Source organism: Tamandua tetradactyla, chromosome 5, assembly GCF_023851605.1.
Source record: "Tamandua tetradactyla isolate mTamTet1 chromosome 5, mTamTet1.pri, whole genome shotgun sequence".
Taxonomy (NCBI): Eukaryota; Metazoa; Chordata; class Mammalia; order Pilosa; family Myrmecophagidae; genus Tamandua; species Tamandua tetradactyla.
Window position 1 is genome coordinate 33838813 of NC_135331.1, and position 16707 is coordinate 33855519.

Sequence of the window (16707 nt, forward strand, 5' to 3'; positions counted from 1 at the left end):
CTAGAAGGGCTGGGGGTGAGTGGGTGGGTGGGTCCCGAGGACCAGGGATGGTGGAGTTGGAGGGGTGCTGGAAGCTTTTCCCCAGGACTTTGCCTCTCAGAAACAAAAGGTCACAAGGCATTTTCCTAATAATAGAGCCCACCCTTCTGGGACAAATTCTGTCCTTCCTATGGACTCAGGAGTTTGTAAGTCATTTCTGAAGTTTTCTTATTTTTTTATGGCAGGTTTTTTTTTCCATCTCCTTTCCCGTTGCTCAGTTAACATAGTGGGGTGAGTTTGCCTGGAGTGAAAGGGCTGGGGTGGGGGAGATAGTGGGCCTCTGACTCTGGTATGGGAGAGGGTAAGGCCAGGCCAATGGTCATGCATTTTCCTTTCCAACCAGAGATGCTCCGTGCCTTCAGGGGAGGTTTCTGAAGTTCAGAGAGGTGATGGGCTCATCCTGGGTGGCCCAGCATGAACCAGATCCCTTGGTTGGTTGGGTTTGTGGGAGGTGCTCTGAGATGATCTGCTTCTCCTAAAGGCTTTTGGGCTGCGCTTGTGTTAGGCAAGCTGGTGGTGGCAGTGGGGAGCTTGCCTGCCAGACACGTGAACAGAGGCTTTAGCCGATCCCACAGGGATGTCAGACTGGGGTGCCCTTCAAAATTGTGTCACACTGAGTCAAGAAAGCCAGACCTCGGATCCTTCATAGAGAGGTACATCCAGTCATTGTACACCTGGTCACTGGAGCTGGCTGCCTGGGAGAGGGGCATATCTTTGGTCAAGTCCCTGGGCAGTCGGGGGAATGAGTGCCTTAGTCCTGAAAAGGGATCTGGGAAGTTGCTTAGAGTGCCCACTACAGCCTTCAAGTTCATGAGAAGAGTGTGCTGCCCGCACTGGCCTTACTTCCCTCCTTCTCCTGCTGAACACATGGCTCCTCCTGGAGTCTCAGATCCCATTTTCTGGAAGCAGTTGCAGCAGCACTGGGCTTTGGGGGATGAGAGGGATGGATCAGCAGCTTGAGTTTGAGACCACCAGCCCCAAGACTTCTAGTGGAAGGCCAGACTTACAGAACTGTATTGAGAGGTGGTGGTTAAGCCAGGCTCCTCCAGCCCTGAGTACTGGCTGGAAGATCTGTCACAGAGTACAGAGGCCTAAGCTGGGCTCCAGGAGCCCACTGGAGGTGCACATGGCAGCTTCGTATACCCTCCTACAATGATAATAGCAGATTGGAACTGAGTTTGCATACACCAGACACTTGCTAAAGTGCCTTAGAAGCCTCATCTCAGCTTCTTCACAACCCTTGAAGGCAGATATTATTATCCCTGCTTTACAGAAGGTGAAACCAAGTGCCACAGTAGCAGAACTTAGATTCACACCCAAGTTGACTTAACCCAAAGCTAGGCTGGACTATCCGAGGGGGTGCAGTAAATCAGGTACCAAAAAGATTTGGCTTTGACAAATGTGTTCAGAATCTGACTGGAAGATATTAGAAGATCTAGAACAAGCTATTTTAATTCCAGCATGCTTGTTAGATTTGAGTCTTATGGTGCACATTTTTTTGTGTGTTATAAGTGGCTGTGGGGAAGTGGGTGGGCAGTGCCAGTCTTTCAATGACACTCCACTAAAGGTCACAGCTGGCCCTGCTGGGACAATGGCTTGTCCTGGATTGCCCTGCTACCCCTTACCCCTCCATCCTCACCCCTGTCCACTCCCTGGCTGAGACTCTCAATGTCTTTCAGGACGCCCAGTAAAGGGACTGCCAGCTCCTGTGCTCAAGACAGCAAGGGGTCAACAAAGTCAAAATCATGCCTGAGTAAAAGATCCATTCGAAGTGTGAGAGAGTCTAATAAATTTTAATGTAACAGTATGAAAAGCTCATTGATATGATTTCGGATAATTCACTGCAACTGACATTTAGGAAACAACTACTTTTCAAGTTTTGGTTTAGTTCAAAGAGGATATCCATTATTATCTGCAAAGGTTATTCAAATGTTCTTCCCTTTTCCACCTCCCTATCTGTGTGATCCCAAATTTTCTTCATGTACTTTAGCCCAAACAGCACATCACAGTGGACTAATAGAGAAGCAGACATGAGAATCCATGGCTGTCTTCTGTTAAGCAAAATGTAAAACACTGCCACTCTTATCATTGTTTTTTTAAAACAGTTATTTTCAATAAAAATAGATTGTTTATGCTAATAAGAAATGCATTTATTATTGTTATTTTTAAACAAATTAAAATATAGATTTTAAAATAAAGACAGTTTAAATTTCTAATATGGTATATTACTTTCCTATTCTTACCATAACAAGTTACCATAAATATGGTGGCTTAAAACAACATAAATGTATTCTCTTAACTTTTTGGAGGTCAGAAGTATGGAATGGGTCTCACTGGGCTAAAATCAAGGTGTTCATAAGGCTGGTTCAGGTTCCAGGGGAGAATCAGTTTCTTTGTCTTTTCCAGCTGCCAGAGGCTGCCTGCATTCCTTGGGTTGTGGCCGCATCATTCCAACCTCTGCTTCCTTTTCACATCTCCTTCTCTGACTCCCCTGACTCCCTTTTTTAAGGATCCTTGGGATTACACTGCGTTTACCTGGATAATCCAGGATAATCCCCCCCAGAAGACCTTTAATTTAATCACACCCACCTGCCCCTTTGCCTTCTGTGAAACATATTCACAGGTTCCAGGGATTAGGACAAAGATATCTTTGGGAGAGGGAAGGCATTGTTCAGCTTACCATATATGATAAAAATCAGAAGATGAAAATTCCATGCACAAAATGCAATCACTTTGGAAAATTTGAGTGTTTCAAATAAAGTTAATCAGATACTTGACGTATGAGTCAGCAAGTCCATCCTTAGGTAATTACCCAAGAGAAATGGAAACATATGGCCACAATAAAATCTATGCAAGGATGTTCATAGCCGTTTTGTTCATTATAGCTCAAAACTGGAAACAACTCAACTATCCATCAAGTGGAGAATTGATAAACTAACTATGGTAAAGTCATGCAAAGGAATACCGCACAGCGATACAAAAGAGCAAATTCTTGATACATGCAACAATGTGGATGAATCTAAAAAGCATTATATTGTTACAGAAGCCAGACACACACAAGAAAACACATACTGTGTGATTCTACATATAAAGGGCAAGAATAGGTCAAAGTAAGCTCTGGTAATAGGATTGAAAATTGTCTCTGGCAGGGAGAGGATGCGAATTTGGGGTGGTTGTGGAAGGTTGAAGGAGTGATATTGATTGGAAGAGGGCACAAAGAGAAATTTATGGGACAATGAAAATATTCTATCTTGAGCTAGGTAACGGTTGCACAGGTGTATACATTTGTCAAAGTACGTTCAGTGATATATTTGAGATTTGTGTATTATAGCTAAAGAAAAGAGATTCATTTGTGTAAAAAATAAACTTAAAAGTCTGCCCTTGTTCTCATAGAGAAAAAAAAAACCCACACACAAAAGCCCTTTGGAGACTTCCATATGAAGAGCATAAAAGTGGTGCCAAGAATCTCTGGGAGATTTTCCATCCAGGAAACCCAGGTCAGGTCACGGCAGGTAAGAACAGCACATGGTTCCTGCAGAAGCTGGTCCCAGGCAGGTTCAGTCCAGCAGCAGACAGATCTGAGCATAAATTCAGCTTCTGGCTTCCTTTGTCACAGGCCTTGCGAACTCAAGATGTTCCCAGCCAAACTTGTGATCTTCTACCCCAAATCTGTTCTTCCCTCCTATGTCTTCTCCACCCCAGCCATTTGTCCCACCCACCACCAGCTGTGCAAGCAACATTCTTTAACATTTTTTATTTTGAAATAATTTCAAACTTATGAGACAATTGCAAAAACAAACTCTATGCAGGGAATGCCAACATACTTTCTCCCTGTAGATACCGAGATCCACCAGTTTTAACATTTTGTCACATTTTCTGTATCATTTTATATCTATTTATCTATCATTATCTATTTTTCTATCTTTTCCCCCTTTTATCTGTTTTTAAACATCTATGAGTAGGTTGCATGTGGTATGTTCTCTAAATATTTAATACTTCCATTTCATTTCCTAGAACATGGATATTCACTTATGTAACCACCTAAAGTAGTTAAAAAGTTCAGGAAATTTAACACTGATATAAAATTTATGGTCTGGTTTGAAACTGTACCTGGGAAAAGCCATGTTCTTTTAATCCAATCTTGTAAGTGCATTCTTTTTGTGATGGATATTTTGATTAGGCTGCATCCATGGAGAAGTGAGCCACCCAATTGTGGGTAGGATCTTTTGATTAGATTATTTCCATGGAGATGTGGCCCTGCCCATTCCAGGTGGGTCTCAGGTAGTTTACTGGAGTCCTTAAGAACTCATGGAGAGAGAGACAGCTCAGAGCTGATGTAGAGAGCAGAAAGATGAAACCGGGACACAGATGTTTGCAGATGCTAAGAGATGAAATCCAGAGTTTGCCCTGGAGAAGCTAAGTGAGGGTCCACAGATGTTTAGAGAGAGAAAGCCACTGGAAACAGGAGCTGAGAGAGCAATTTGAAACCAGGAGCTGAAAGCATCGAAACCTGGGAGCAAAGGGCCAGCAGACATTGCCATATGCCTTCCCATGTGACAGAGAAACCCTGGACACGATCAGCCTTTTCTGAGTGAAGGTGTCCTCTTGCTGATGCCTTAACTTGGACAATTTCATGGCTTTAGAATTGTAACTTGTAACTTAACAAATCCCTTTTATAAAAGCCAATCCATTTCTGTTATTTTGCATTCTAATGGCATTAGCAAACTGAAACAGATTTACCCCAATTTCTTCACGTCTCAGTAATATCCTTTTGGGTTTTTCTCCTTTATCATTAGGATCATGTATTGCCTTGAGTTGCTCTTGTCTCTTTAATCTCTCTCCCACTTTTTTCAGTTGTGGAAACATACATACAAATGAGCTTTCCCATCTCAACCACTACGAAGCATATAATTCAGTTGGATTAATCACTCTCATAATGCTGTGCTACCCTCTTCACCATCCATTACCAAAAGGTTCCCATCATCTCAAACAGAAATCCTGAACCCATTATGCCTTAACTCCCCACTCCCCTTTTCCCCCATCCCCTGATAACCTGTATTCTACTTTCTGTTTCTATGAATTTGCATATTCTAGCTATTTTCATATAAGTGGAATCATACAATATCTGTCCTTTTGTGTCTGACTTCTTTCATTCAATATATCTTCAAGGTTCATCTATGCCACATGTATCGAAACTTCATTCCTTTTTTTCTTATTAGAGAAGTTGTGAGTTTACAAAACAATCATACATAAAATACAGGATCCCTATACACCCCACCAAAAACAACAACTTGCACTGGTGTGAAATATTTGTTATAATTTCTGATAGCACTTTAAAAAAAAAATTGCCGTTTTTTATCTTTTTTCTTTTTTTTTCCTTTTTTACATGGGCAGGCACCAGGAATCGAACCCGGGTCCTCAGGTTTGGCAGGCAAGCATTCTTACCTGCTGAGCCACCGTGACCCACCCAATTGCCCTTTTTTAAACGGTAGTTATCTTTGTTACAATTGATAAAAGATTATTAAGATAGTTCTATCTATTATTTACTTTAGGTATTTTTTTTCCTATATACCACCCTATTATTACCACCTTGCAGCAGTATTGTATGTTTGTTTTAATTTCATGAAAGAACTTTCTTATGCTTGTACTATTAACTATAGTCCATCTACCACAAAAGGGTTCACTGCGTCGTACAGTCCCATGTTCTATCCTCCACTTCAAGACACATGCTAATCAGAATGTCAAATGCCAAAGACAAAGAAAGAATTCTGAAAGCAGCAAGAGAAAAGTAATTAGTCACATAGATCCTCAGTAAGACTAAGTGCTGATTTCTCATTAGAAACCAGGGAGGCAGGACGGGAGTGGTATGATATATTTAAGAGTCCAAAAGAGAAAAACTGCCAACCAAGAATTCTAGATCCAGCAAAACTGAGGGAGATTAAAACATTTTCAGACAATCACTGAAAGAGTTTATCATCAAGAGACCTACCTTATAAGAATTACTAAAGGGAGTTCTACAGGCTGAAAGGAAAAGACAGGACAGAGTGGCTTTGAGGAGTATGAAGAAAGGAAGATTATCAGCCAGGGCAACTAAAAGGGTTCAAAGACCAAAAAAAAATGATATGACAGAGGAGCCAGGCCCATTGTGGGCTTTTCTGAGGGTCTTCCAGAGCCAAATGGCATCTTTTTTTTTTTAATTTAAAAAATCATGGTAAGGTATATATTACCTAAAAGTTTTTTTTTTTTTTTTTTTAACCATTTTTAAGTGTACGAGTCAGTAGCATTAATTACTCTTACAATGTTGTGCTACCATCACCACCTCCATTACCAAAACAGAAACTCTTTACCCTTTAAGCAATAACTCCCCATTTCTCCTACTCCCCGCCCCTGGTAACCTCTATTCCACTTTTGGTCTCTGTGAATTTGCTTACTCTAGATATTTCATATAAGTGGACTCACGCAATATGTGTCCTTTTGTGTCTGCCTTATTTCACTCAGCATAATGTCTTTTTCATGACTCATCCGTATTATAGCACTGGTCAGAACTCATTCCTTTTTCACAGCTGAATAGCATTCCATTTCCAAGTAGTGTTTCGATTTCCTGTTCATCAGTGTCCTTGTGCCTGTATCCCCCTGGAGGACCTCACGGAAGCAGGAGTTGGGCATTTCTGGGACTCCCAGATGGAAACCAACCCCAGTACCCGCCAGGACCCCAGTCCCATGGTTATTACAACCACAGGCCTTTGATATAGGTGCCTACCTGGAGCAACTGAAGATGAATGTAGTGGGCGGATGCCAAGAGAATATTCTTTTGGGATTAAGTAATTGTGACCACTGATCCCGAGCAAGCCAAACAAGGCTCTCTGTGCCCTTCCAGATGGTAAAAAAAATTGCAATCAAGGTGAAGAACCAAGTGCTGTTGCTAAATTCTTATGGGAAGTCCCTCTTTCCCCTCTAGCATTTATGCTCACTTGCTATGCACTGTTTCCAGGAGAGAATAAAGGGGGACTGACTTCCAAGGGTCCCAAATGAGGTAAAACAGTTGTGACTGGCTGGCCCTGAGCCCATGGTGGCCTTTGCCCTGGGAGAGGTAATAAAGAGGCCCCTCTGCCCTGTGGAATTGCCACCCAGTTGTGCTCACAGAGCTGGGCTGTGTTTTTTTTTTTTTTTTTTTTTTTTTTATTAATTAAAAAAGAATTAACAAAACAATTAGAAATCATTCCAATCTACATGTACAATCAGTAATTCTTAATAACATCACATAGTTGCATATTCATCATTTCTTAGTACATTTGCATCGATTTAGAAAAAGAAATAAAAAGACAACAGAATAAGAATTAAAACAATAATAGAAAGAAAAAAAAAACAAAAAAAACAAAAACAAAAAACCTATACCTCACATGCAGCTTCATTCAGTGTTTTAACATAATTGCATTACAATTGGGTAGTATTGTGCTGTCCATTTCTGAGTTTTTATATCCAGTCCCGTTGTACAGTCTGTATCCCTTCATCTCCAATTATCCCTTCTCTTTTTTTTTTTTAATTAACGGAAAAAAAGAAATTAACCCAACATTTAGAGATCATACCATTCTACACATGCAATCATTAATTCTTAACATCATCACATAGATGCATGATCATCATTTCTTAGTACATTTGCATTGGTTTAGAAGAACTAGCAACATAACCGAAAAAGATATAGAATGTTAATATAGAGAAAAAAATAAAAGTAATAATAGTAAAATCAAAACAAAACAACACAAAACAAAACAAAAACCTATAGCTCAGATGCAGCTTCATTCAGTGTTTTAACATGATTACTTTACAATTAGGTATTATTGTGCTGTCCATTTTTGAGTTTTTGTATCTAGTCCTGTTGCACAGTCTGTATCCCTTCAGCTTCAATTACCCATTGTCTTACCCTGCTTCTAACTCCTGCTGAACTCTGTTACCAATGACATATTTCAAGTTTATTCTCGAATGTCCGTTCACATCAGTGGGACCATACAGTATTTGTCCTTTAGTTTTTGGCTGGATTCACTCAGCATAATATTCTCTAGGTCCATCCATGTTATTACATGGTTCATAAGTTTATCTTGTCTTAAAGCTGCATAATATTCCATCGTATGTATATACCACAGTTTGTTTAGCCACTCTTCTGTTGATGGAGATTTTGGCTGTTTCCATCTCTTTGCAATTGTAAATAATGCTGCTATAAACATTGGTGTGCAAATGTCCGTTTGTGTCTTTGCCCTTAAGTCCTTTGAGTAGATACCTAGCAATGGTATTGCTGGGTCGTATGGCAATTCTATATTCAGCTTTTTGAGGAACCGCCAAACTGCCTTCCACAGTGGTTGCACCCTTTGACATTCCCACCAACAGTGGATAAGTGTGCCTCTTTCTCCGCATCCTCTCCAGCACTTGTCATTTTCTGTTTTGTTGATAATGGCCATTCTGGTGGGTGTGAGATGATATCTCATTGTGGTTTTGATTTCCATTTCTCTAATGGTCAGGGACATTGAGCATCTCTTCATGTGCCTCTTGGCCATCCGTATTTCCTCTTCTGAGAGGTGTCTGTTCAAGTCTTTTTCCCATTTTGTAATTGGATTGGCTGTCTTTTTGTTGTTGAGATGAACAATCTCTTTATAAATTCTGGATACTAGACCTTTATCTGATATATCATTTCCAAATATTGTCTCCCATTGTGAAGGCTGTTTTTCTACTTTCTTGATGAAGTTCTTTGATGCACAAAAGTGTTTAATTTTGAGGAGTTCCCATTTATTTATTTCCTTCTTCAGTGCTCTTGCTTTAGGTTTAAGGTCCATAAAACCGCCTCCAGTTGTAAGATCCATAAGATATCTCCCAACATTTTCCTCTAACTGTTTTATGGTCTTAGACCTAATGTTTAGATCTTTGATCCATTTTGAGTTAACTTTTGTATAGGGTGTGAGAGATGGGTCTTCTTTCATTCTTTTGCATATGGATATCCAGTTCTCTAGGCACCATTTATTGAAGAGACTGCTCTGTCCCAGGTGAGTTGGCTTGACTGCCTTATCAAAGATCAAATGTCCATAGATGAGAGGGTCTATATCTGAGCACTCTATTCGATTCCATTGGTCGATATATCTATCTTTATGCCAATACCATGCTGTTTTGACCACTGTGGCTTCATAATATGCCTTAAAGTCAGGCAGCGCGAGACCTCCAGCTTCGTTTTTTTTCCTCAAGATGTTTTTAGCAATTCGGGGCACCCTGCCCTTCCAGATAAATTTGCTTATTGGTTTTTCTATTTCTGAAAAATAAGTTGTTGGGATTTTGATTGGTATTGCATTGAATCTGTAAATCAATTTAGGTAGGATTGACATCTTAACTATATTTAGTCTTCCAATCCATGAACACGGTATGCCCTTCCATCTATTTAGGTCTTCTGTGATTTCTTTTAGCAGTTTTTTGTAGTTTTCTTTATATAGGTTTTTTGTCTCTTTAGTTAAATTTATTCCTAGGTATTTTATTCTTTTAGTTGCAATTGTAAATGGGATTCGTTTCTTGATTTTCCCCTCAGCTTGTTCATTACTAGTGTATAGAAATGCTACAGATTTTTGAATGTTGATCTTGTAACCTGCTACTTTGCTGTACTCATTTATTAGCTCTAGTAGTTTTGTTGTGGATTTTTCCGGGTTTTCGACGTATAGTATCATATCGTCTGCAAACAGTGATAGTTTTACTTCTTCCTTTCCAATTTTGATGCCTTGTATTTCTTTTTCTTGTCTAATTGCTCTGGCTAGAACCTCCAACACAATGTTGAATAATAGTGGTGATAGTGGACATCCTTGTCTTGTTCCTGATCTTAGGGGGAAAGTTTTCAATTTTTCCCCATTGAGGATGATATTAGCTGTGGGGTTTTCATATATTCCCTCTATCATTTTAAGGAAGTTCCCTTGTATTCCTATCTTTTGAAGTGTTTTCAACAGGAAAGGATGTTGAATCTTGTCGAATGCCTTCTCTGCATCAATTGAGATGATCATGTGATTTTTCTGCTTTGATTTGTTGATATGGTGTATTACATTAATTGATTTTCTTATGTTGAACCATCCTTGCATACCTGGGATGAATCCTACTTGGTCATGATGTATAATTCTTTTAATGTGTTGTTGGATACGATTTGCTAGAATTTTATTGAGGATTTTTGCATCTGTATTCATTAGAGAGATTGGTCTGTAGTTTTCTTTTTTTGTAATATCTTTGCCTGGTTTTGGTATGAGGGTGATGTTGGCTTCATAGAATGAATTAGGTAGTTTTCCCTCCACTTCGATTTTTTTGAAGAGTTTGAAGAGAATTGGTACTAATTCTTTCTGGAACGTTTGGTAGAATTCACATGTGAAGCCATCTGGTCCTGGACTTTTCTTTTTAGGAAGCTTTTGAATGACTAATTCAATTTCTTTACTTGTGATTGGTTTGTTGAGGTCATCTATGTCTTCTTGAGTCAAAGTTGGTTGTTCATGTCTTTCCAGGAACCCGTCCATTTCCTCTAAATTGTTGTATTTATTAGCGTAAAGTTGTTCGTAGTATCCTGTTATTACCTCCTTTATTTCTGTGAGGTCAGTAGTTATGTCTCCTCTTCCATTTCTGATCTTATTTATTTGCATCCTCTCTCTTCTTCTTTTTGTCAATCTTGCTAAGGGCCCATCAATCTTATTGATTTTCTCATAGAACCAACTTCTGGCCTTATTGATTTTCTCTATTGTTTTCATGTTTTCAATTTCATTTATTTGTGCTCTAATCTTTGTTATTTCTTTCCTTTTGCTTGCTTTGGGGTTAGCTTGCTGTTCTTTCTCCAGTTCTTCCAAATGGATAGTTAATTCCTGAATTTTTGCCTTTTCTTCTTTTCTGATATAGGCATTCAGAGCAATAAATTTCCCTCTTAGCACTGCCTTTGCTGTGTCCCATAAGTTTTGATATGTTGTGTTTTCATTTTCATTCGCCTCGAGGTATTTGCTAATTTCTCTTGCAATTTCTTCTTTGACCCAGTCGTTGTTTAGGAGTGTGTTGTTGAGCCTCCACGTATTTGTGAATTTTCTGGCACTCTGCCTATTATTGATTTCCAACATCATTCCTTTATGGTCCGAGAAAGTGTTGTGTAAGATTTCAATCTTTTTAAATTTGTTAAGACTTGCTTTGTGACCCAGCATATGGTCTATCTTTGAGAATGATCCATGAGCACTTGAGAAAAAGGTGTATCCTGCTGTTGTGGGATGTAATGTCCTATAAATGTCTATTAAGTCTAGTTCATTTATAGTAATATTCAGATTCTCTATTTCTTTGTTGATCCTCTGTCTAGATGTTCTGTCCCTTGATGAGAGTGGTGAGTTGAAGTCTCCAACTATTATGGTATATGAGTCTATTTCCCTTTTCAGTGTTTGCAGTATATTCCTCACGTATTTTGGGGCATTCTGATTCGGTGCGTAAATATTTATGATTGTTATGTCTTCTTGTTTAATTGTTCCTTTTATTAGTATATAGTGTCCTTCTTTGTCTCTTTTAACTGTTTTACATTTGAAGTCTAATTTGTTGGATATTAGTATAGCCACTCCTGCTCTTTTCTGGTTGTTATTTGCATGAAATATCTTTTCCCAACCTTTCACTTTCAACCTATGTTTATCTTTGGGTCTAAGATGTGTTTCCTGTAGACAGCATATAGAAGGATCCTGTTTTTTAATCCATTCTGCCAATCTATGTCTTTTGATTGGGGAATTCAGTCCATTGACATTTAGTGTTATTACTGTTTGGATAATATTTTCCTCTAACATTTTGCCTTTTGTATTATATATATCATATCTGATTTTCCTTCTTTCTACACTCTTTTCCATATCTCTCTCTTCTGTCTTTTTGTATCTGACTCTAGTGCTCCCTTTAGTATTTCTTGCAGAGCTGGTCTCTTGGTCACAAATTCTTTCAGTGACTTTTTGTCTGAGAATGTTTTAATTTCTCCCTCATTTTTGAAGGATAATTTTGCTGGATATAGGAGTCTTGGTTGGCAGTTTTTCTCTTTTAGTATTTTAAATATATCATCCCACTGTCTTCTAGCTTCCATGGTTTCTGCTGAGAAATCTACACAAAGTCTTATTGGGTTTCCCTTGTATGTAATGGATTGTTTTTCTCTTGCTGCTTTCAAGATCTTCTCTTTTTCTTTGACCTCTGACATCCTAACTAGTAAGTGTCTTGGAGAACGCCTATTTGGGTCTAATCTCTTTGGGGTGTGCTGCACTTCTTGGATCTGTAATTTTAGGTCTTTCATAAGAGTTGGGAAATTTTCAGTGATAATTTCTTCCATTAGTTTTTCTCCTCCTTTTCCCTTCTCTTCTCCTTCTGGGACACCCACAACACGTATATTTGTGCGGTTCATATTGTCCTTGAGTTCCCTGATACCCTGTTCAAATTTTTCCATTCTTTTCCCTATAGTTTCTGTTTCTTTTTGGAATTCAGATGTTCCATCCTCCAAATCACTAATTCTATCTTCTGTCTCTTTAAATCTATCATTGTAGCTATCCATTATTTTTTCTATGTTTGCTACTTTATCCTTCACTTCCATAAGTTCTGCGATTTGTTTTTTCAGTTTTTCTATTTCTTCTTTATGTTCAGCCCATGTCTTCTTCATGTCCTCCCTCAATTTATCGATTTCATTTTTGAAGAGGTTTTCCATTTCTGTTCGTATATTCAGCATTAGTTGTCTGAGCTCTTGTGTCTCATTTGAGCTATTGGTTTGTTCCTTTGACTGAGCCATATTCTCAATCTTTTGAGCGTGGACAGTTATCTTCTGCTGCTGGCGTCTGGGCATTTATTCAGATTTCTCTTGGTGTTGGACCCAGCAAGGTTGTAATATTTTTCTGTGAAATCTCTGGGTTCTGTTTTTCTTATCCTGCCCAGTAGGTGGCGCTCGTGGCACACGTTTGTCTGCGGGTCCCACCAGTAAAAGGTGCTGTGGGACCTTAAACTTTGGAAAACTCTCGCCGTCCTGGGGGTTCGCTAGCCGAAGCGGCTTGAGCCGGCCCGGGGTCCGAACGCAGGGAGGGTTGCTGGTCGCCGCAGCCAGGGAAAGAGCCCGTCCGAATTTCCTAGTCGGCCCTGGGCAACAAGCGTGGCGGGAGGGCGCCAGCGGCAGCGGCCCGCCCGAGAGAGTGCACGTTCCCCGGGAGTCACGGGTTTGGAAGGGGCCTCCCGCACCCGTCACCGTTCTCCCCGGCCTGGGGGTTTCCGATCCAATTCTCTCAGTTGGTCCGGGGGCTGCGCGTGGTGTGGGCGCCAGTCGCCTTGGTTTCAGGGGACCACCTCTCCAATTCTCCCAGCCGGCCCGGGAAGGGGGAAGGGAGTAACTCCGGCCGCTTGCCACCCCGCCCGGTAAGGCCCGCGCGCCTCGGCGATCTCACCCGAGCTGCTTCTCTCAGCCAGCCAGCCGTTCCACGATGGGGTACGCTGTCTTTTTTATCTCTGTTGTGGCTTTGGGCGCTTTCTGTATCGTTTCTACTCCCCTAGTAGGTGTCCTGGAGAAGAAACTAAGATCCGCGCGTCTTACTAAGCCGCCATCTTCCAGGAAGTCTCTGGGCTGTGTTTTGCAGGCAGAACCCTCTCTGGCTTCCCCCAAGACCAGGTGAGTGACTTGACAGCAGCGTCCTGTAGGCTCTGGATATTTAAAGAAGGCAGGAAGCAGTATGAGTAATAGCTGGAAGCTGCTTTGCACAATCTTCGGCAAAAGTTCCATCTCACTGCGACTAGAAGACCCAAGAGAGGATGGTCATTATAGCTCTTAAAATATACATTTATCACCAACTAGGCTAATGATTGATTGATGTAGAACTCGGGTGTATTAGGTTGGAGTTGAGGGCTCAGGCTAGGCTCAGGCTCAGTGAACGGAAGTTTCAATTTCTTCACATCCTCACCAATACTTCTTCAATCCCCAATAAAATCCTTGGCCCATTTTTCAACTGGGTTGTCTTTCTGTTATTGAATTGTAGACGTTCGCTATAAATTCTGTATATTGAGCCCTTATCAAACAGATGATTTGAAAATGTTTACCCCCATTCGGTAAGTTTTCTTTTTACTTTTTTGATCATGTTCTTTGATGCACAGAAGTTTTTAATCCTGATGAAGTCCCATTTATCTATTTTTCTTTAACTGCATTTGCTTTTAAAAAATTAAGAAATCATTGCCAAAATTCAAGGTCATAACAGTTTATACCTATGGTTTCTTCTAGGAGTTTTATAGTTTTAGTCCTTATATTTAGGTCACTAATTCTATTTTTTCTTTTCTTTTTTTTTTTTACATGGGCAGGCACCAGGAATCGAACCCGGGTCCTCGGGCATGGCAGGCAAGCACTCTTACCTGCTGAGCCACCGTGGCCTGCCCAACTAATTCTATTTTGAGTTAATTTTTTGAATAATTGTGTGGTAAGGATTCAGCTTCATTCTTTTGCACATGGATAGTGAGTTGTCCAGCACTACCTTTTGAAGAGACCATACGTTCCCCACTGAGTGGATTTGACACACCTTTGAAAATCAATTGGCTGTAGACGGGAGGGTTTATTTCTGGACTGTCAGTTCTATCTCACTGATCTACAAGTCTATCCTTATGCCAGTTCCACACTGTTTTGATTACTGCGGTTTGTAGTAAGTTTTGAAGTTGGGAAGTGAGAGTCCTCTAACTTCATTCTTTTTGAAGATTTTTTTGCTCTTCAGGGTCCCATGTAATTCTGTATGAATTTGATGACTGGCTTTTCCATTTCTACAAAAATGGCTGCTGGAATTTTGATAGGGATTGCACTGAATCTGTAGATCAGTTTGGGTAGTATTGTCATCTTAACAATGTTAAGACTTCTAATTCATGGACATGGGAAGTCTTTCCATTTGTTCAGGTATTAATTTCTTTCAGCTATATTTTGTAGTTTTCAGTGTACAAGTTTTTTACCTCCTTGTTAAATTTTTCTGAGGTATTTTATTCTTTTAGATGCTATTGTAAATGAAAATATTATCTTAATTTCCGTTTGAATTTTTCTTTGTTAGTGTACAGAAACACAATTGATTTTTGTGGGTTGATTTTCTTCCCTGCAACTTTGCTGAATTTGTTTATTAGCCATACTAGTTTTCTTGTGAATTCTTTGGGATTTTCTATATATAGCAATGTGGTGGTTTGAAGCTGTATGTATACCAGAAAAAAACATGTTCTTAAATCTTATCCATTCCTGTGGGTGTGAACCCATTGTAAGTAAGACCTTTTAATGAGGCTACTTCAGTTAAGGTGTGGGCCACCTCAATTAGAATGGTTCATAAGCCTTTTACTGATGTGGTAATTAGGTTCAGTTGTCAACTTGGCCAGGCGAAGGTGTCTAGATCTGTTGCTGTGGACATGAACCAATGGGTGTGAACCTCATCTGTTGCTGATTACATCTGCAGTTGGCTAGGAGGTGTGCCTGCTGCAATGAATGATGTTTAATTGGCTGGTGCTTAAATGAGAGAGCTCAACGTAGCACAGCCCAAGCAGCTCCGCATACCTCATCTCAGCACTTGCAGCCCAGCCCAGGCCTTTGGAGATAGATGCAGAAAGGAATCGCCCCGGGGAAAGCTGTTGGAACACAGAGGCCTGGAGAGAAGGCCAGCAGAGATTACCCTGTGCCTTCCCACATAAGAAAGAACCTCAGTTGAAAGTTAGCTGACTTTCTTCTGAAGAACTATACGTTACCTAAATAAATCCCCTTTTATTGAAAGCCAATCTGTCTCTGGTGTGTTGCATTCTGGCAGTAAGCAAACTAGAACAACTGGAGTCTTTAATAAGCAGAATAAAATTCAGACACAGAGAGAGAAAGCCACAGGAAGCAAGAAACTGAACATCAAGAAAACCAGAAGAGAAAGGAGAGACCAGAAGATGTGGCCATGTGCCAGAAAAGCTAAGGACCAAGAACCGCCAGGAGCCAGGCCCAGAATACCATAGTCTTTGGGAAGAAAGCATTGCCTTGATGACACCTTGATTTGGAAGTTTTCCCAGCCCCAAACTGTGAGTTAATAATTTCCCATTGTTTAATTCAACCCATTTCATGGTATGTGCTTCAGCAGCTCAGGAAACTAAAACAGATTTTTGTACCAGGAGAGTGGGGTGCTGCTGTTGCAAATACAAAAAATAAGTGGAAATGGATTTGGAATTGAGTAATGCATAGAGGCTGAAAGAATTGTGAGGTGTTTGATAGAAAAAGCCTCAATTGCTTTGAAGAGACTGTTGGTAGAAATATGGATGCGAAAAGTACTTCCAATGAGGCCTTAGATGAAAATGATGAATGAGTTGTTACTGAAAAGTGTAGGAAAGGTGATCCTTGTTCGAAACTGGCAGAGTACTTGGTAAATTGAGTTCTAACATCAAACAGAAGGCAAAACTTGAAAGCAATGAACTTGGATTTAGCTGAAGAGATTTTCAAGCTATATGTGGAAAATGTAGCCTCGTTTCTCCTTGCAACTTATAGTAAAATGCAAGAGGAAAGGGATAAGCTGAGAACTGAACTCCTTGGCACATACACACACACAAATTGATGGTTTGGAAAATTACGATTTTCCAGAAAGTAAGTCCCTAGAGAATAGTGGCCTATGTAAGGATTTAATTGAACAAAGAAGCAGGCAGACATTTCAGGGG